The 4,379-nt window shown below is 64.4% G+C and overlaps 1 non-coding gene across 1 annotated transcript; it reads left to right on the forward strand.

Moving 5' to 3' along the window:
- The first annotated feature begins 470 nt into the window (after positions 1-470).
- On the forward strand, positions 471-589 carry LOC131870628 (5S ribosomal RNA). The gene has a single exon (XR_009368933.1). It is a non-coding gene; the product is annotated as a 5S ribosomal RNA (ribosomal RNA).
- Positions 590-4,379: the final 3,790 nt, after the last annotated feature.

Consider the following 4,379-nt stretch of genomic DNA (forward strand, 5'->3'; position numbering starts at 1 on the left):
GGAACGCATTTGTGGTCCTTGGGTCCCATTTTGCATCCCGAAACTTGTGTTTTGGTGCTTGATCCCTATTTTGGGTGCCCACCTTGCACCAAGTGCGCACCCGGGGCAAACCGAGCGCCTTGGTGCACCGGGGCAAGATCGAGCGTGCACCCGAGGCGCCCCGAACATGCACCAAGGTGCACTCGGCCCACATGTGAGCGCAGGTCGTTGCGCCCGAGGTGGTGTGTGGGCACCGCGTTGCAGACGGGACACTGCACGCACACGACGCCCCCTCCAGGTGCACGCACGTAGGCCGGGCCGGGTGCACACCCGACGCCCTAGCAAGGTGCGCGCACCCGGGCAGGGCTCACACTTGGCGAACGGGGCGCACTTCGCGAGGGAGGGTGTGCACCTCGACGGGGGTGGGTGGCCGGGGTGGATTCGCACGTGGGTCGCGGTTTGCTAAGTACACACTGCGACAAGCTCATAACGGGTGCGATCATACCAGCGTTAGTGCACCGGATCCCATCAGAACTCCGCAGTTAAGCGCGCTTGGGCCGGAGTAGTACTGGGATGGGTGACCTCCCGGGAAGTCCCGGTGTTGCACCCTTTTTTAGTTTTTCGCCGGGCGTCGCAATGCTATTTGAATAAACCTTTTGCCCGTTTGCGTTCTCGTCGGGGCCGGGCCGGGCCGGGGTGCGCTGCCCGCACTACCGCGCGCGCGGGGGCGACACCGAGCGCGCACCCGAGGCGCCCCGAGCACACAGGCCACGGTGCAACCCGGGCGTTGTGCGCGCACCCCGGTGCGCCCGAGGTGCTGCGCGCGCACCCAGGTGAAATCGGTGTGCACCTCGGCCAGTGCGCGCTCGGTCGAGTCGCGCACGTTGGCCAAGGTGCACGGTGATGTTTCTTACTCTAAGGTTCCGCACCAGACGCCCGGGACAGGTGAGCGAAGCTGGGCGGGGCCGGGTGCGCGGCCGGGGCAGGTGCACGCAGCTGGAGAGAGCTTTGGAGCACACTTCGGAGCGCACCAATGATGCGCTCCATTCAAAAGTTTCCTGAAAAGGCAAAAAAAGTTGAGATTATAGAATTTCCCACTTGAGAGATTGTAAAAAAAAAAAATTTAAAATGAAGGAAACGCGGGTGCCAAGGTGTGCGCAGCCCAGCCAAGGTGTGCGCACCAAGGCGCCCACCCTGGCGAAGGTGCACGCAAGGTGCGCACCCGAGGCAAACCGGACAATTAACCCAACTTTCGACTTCGCGCGCACCTTGGAGCGCACTTCGGAGCGCTCCTTGGTGCGCACCAATCTTGGGCACCTCGGAGTGCACCATGGCGCCCACCAAGGTGCGCACCCGGGGCAAACCGAGCTCCGACTTCGTGCGCACCTTGGAGCGCACGAAAGGTGCGCACCATGGCGCCCACCAAGGTGCGCAGCCCAGCCAAGGCGTGCGCATCAAGGTGCGCACCCTGGCGAAGGTGCGCACCCGGGGCAAACCGAGCTCCGACTTCGTGCGCACCTTGGAGCGCACAAAAGGTGCGCAACCCAGCCAAGGTGTGCGCACCCCGGTCAAACCGAGCTCCGAATCGTGCGCACCAGAGGTGCACGCCATCGTGCGCACCTTGGAGCACACTTCGGAGCCCTCCTTGGTGCGCGCCGATGTTGCGCACCTCGGAGCGCACCCGGGGAAAACAATGCAATTAACCCGACTTTCGACTTCGTGGGCACCTCGGAGCGCTCTCGGGTTCGCACCTCGGAGCACACCGAGGTGCCCACCCTGGCGAAGGTGCACGCGAGGTGCGCACCCGGGGCAAACCGGGCTCCGACTTCGTGCACGCCGCACCTTGGAGCACACTTCGGAGCGCTCCTTGGTGCGCACCAGGGCGCGCAACCCAGCCGAGGTGCCCACCCCGGCGAAGGTGCACGCGAGGTGCGCACCCGGGGCAAACCGGGCTCCGACTTCGTGCACGCCATGGTGCCCACCGCGGCGAAGGTGCACGCGAGGTGCGCACCCGGGGCAAACCGGGCTCCGACTTCGTGCACGCCGCACCTTGGAGCACACTTCGGAGCGCTCCTTGGTGCGCACCATGGTGCCCACCAGGGCGCGCAACCCCGCCGAAGGTGCACGCGAGGTGCGCACCCGGGGCAAACCGGGCTCCGACTTCGTGCACGCCGCACCTTGGAGCACACTTCGGAGCGCTCCTTGGTGCGGACCATGGTGCCCACCAGGGCGCGCAACCCCGCCGAAGGTGCACGCGAGGTGCGCACCCGGGGCAAACCGGGCTCCGACTTCGTGCACGCCATGGTGCGCACCGCGGCGAAGGTGCGCACCCGGGGCAAACCGGGCTCCGACTTCGTGCACGCCGCACCTTGGAGCACACTTCGGAGCGCTCCTTGGTGCGCACCAGGGCGCGCAACCCAGCCGAGGTGCCCACCCCGGCGAAGGTGCACGCGAGGTGCGTACCCGGGGCAAACCGGGCTCCGACTTCGTGCACGCCGCACCTTGGAGCACACTTCGGAGCGCTCCTTGGTGCGCACCATGGTGCCCACCAGGCCGCGCAACCCAGCCAAGGTGTGCGCACCAAGGTGCACGCGAGGTGCGCACCCGGGGCAAACCGGGGTCCGACTTCGTGCACGCCGCACCTTGGAGCACACATCGGGGTGCTCCCGGGTTCGCACCGGCGTTGCGCACCGTGGTGGGCACCTCGGAGCACACCAAGGTGGGCAGCGAGGTGCGCACCTTTGATGCGATGCCTTCACTAATTTCCATAAAAGGCAAAAAAAAAACGAGATTTTAAAATTTCCGTTTTGAAAGATAGTGAGAAAAAGGGAATGCTGGTGCCATCTTGAGCCCGCCCTGGTGCGCAGCCCAGCCAAGGTGTGCGCACCAAGGTGCCCACCCTGGCGAAGGTGCGCGCCCGGGCAATTAACCCAACTTCCAACTTCGCGCGCGCCAGGGTGGGAGCGCACCCAACAACCGGGCCTGGGAAGAGCCAATGCGAGAAACCCCACCAAACGCTCTGACAAAAAAAGAGGGGGCGCTCCAGTAACCCCGCTTCGGAGCGCACCCTGGGCAAACCCAGCCAAGGTGCCCACCCCGGCCAAGGTGCAGGCGAGGTGCGCACCCGGGGCAAACCGGGCTCCGACAACGTGCACGCCGCACCTTGGAGCACACTTCGTAGCGCTCCCGGGTGCGCACCTCAGAGCACACCAAGGTGGGCAGCGAGGTGCGCACCTTTGATGCGCTGCCTTCACTAATTTCCAGAAAAGGCAAAAAAAAAAGGAGATTTTAAAATTTCCGTTTTGAAAGATAGTGAAAAAAACGGAACGCGCGTGCCATCTTGAGCCCGCCCTGGTGCGCAGCCCAGGTAAGGTGCCCACCCTGGCAAAGGTGCGCACCCGGGCAATTAACCCTACTTCCGACTTCGTGCGCGCCAGGGTGGCAACCGGGCCTCGGAAGAGCCAATGCGAGAAACCCCACCAAACGCTCCGACAAAAAAAGAGGCGGCGCTCCAATAACCCCGCTTCGGAGCGCAGCCGGGGCAAACCCAGCCAAGGTGCCCACCCCGACGAAGGTGCACGCGAGGTGCGCACCCGGGGCAAACCGGGCTCCGACAACGTGCACGCAGCACCTTGGAGCACACTTCGAAGCACTCCCGGGTGCCCACCGGCGTTGCGCACCGTGGTGGGCAGCGAGGTGCGCACCTTTGATGCGCTGCCTTCACTAATTTCCAGAAAAAGGCAAAAAAAAATGAGATTTTAAAATTTCCGTTTTGAAAGATAGTGAAAAAAAAGGAACGCGGGTGCCATCTTGAGCCCGCCCTGGTGCGCAGCCCAGGCAAGGCATGCGCACCAAGGTGCCCACCCGAGGTGCACACCCGGGGCAAACCGGGCTCCGACTTCGTGCAGGCCGCACCTTGGAGCACACTTCGGAGCGCTCCTTGGTGCGCACCATGGTGCCCACCAGGGCGCGCAACCCAGCCAAGGTCTGCACACCAAGGTGCCCACCCCGGCGAAGGTGCACGCGAGGTGCGCACCCGGGGCAAACCGGGCTCCGACTTCGTGCACGCCATGGTGCCCACCGCGGCGAAGGTGCACGCGAGGTGCGCACCCGGGGCAAACCGGGCTCCGACTTCGTGCACGCCGCACCTTGGAGCACACTTCGGAGCGCTCCTTGGTGCGCACCATGGTGCCCACCAGGGCGCGCAACCCAGCCAAGGTGTGCGCACCAAGGTGCACGCGAGGTGCGCACCCGGGGCAAACCGGGGTCCGACTTCGTGCACGCCGCACCTTGGAGCACACATCGGAGCGCTCCCAGGTTCGCACCAGCGTTGCGCACCTTTGATGCGCTGCCTTCACTAATTTCCAGAAAAGGCAAAAAAAAACGAGATTTTAAAATTT

The sequence above is a fragment of the Cryptomeria japonica genome, unplaced genomic scaffold, assembly GCF_030272615.1.
Source record: "Cryptomeria japonica unplaced genomic scaffold, Sugi_1.0 HiC_scaffold_340, whole genome shotgun sequence".
Lineage (NCBI taxonomy): Eukaryota > Viridiplantae > Streptophyta > Pinopsida > Cupressales > Cupressaceae > Cryptomeria > Cryptomeria japonica.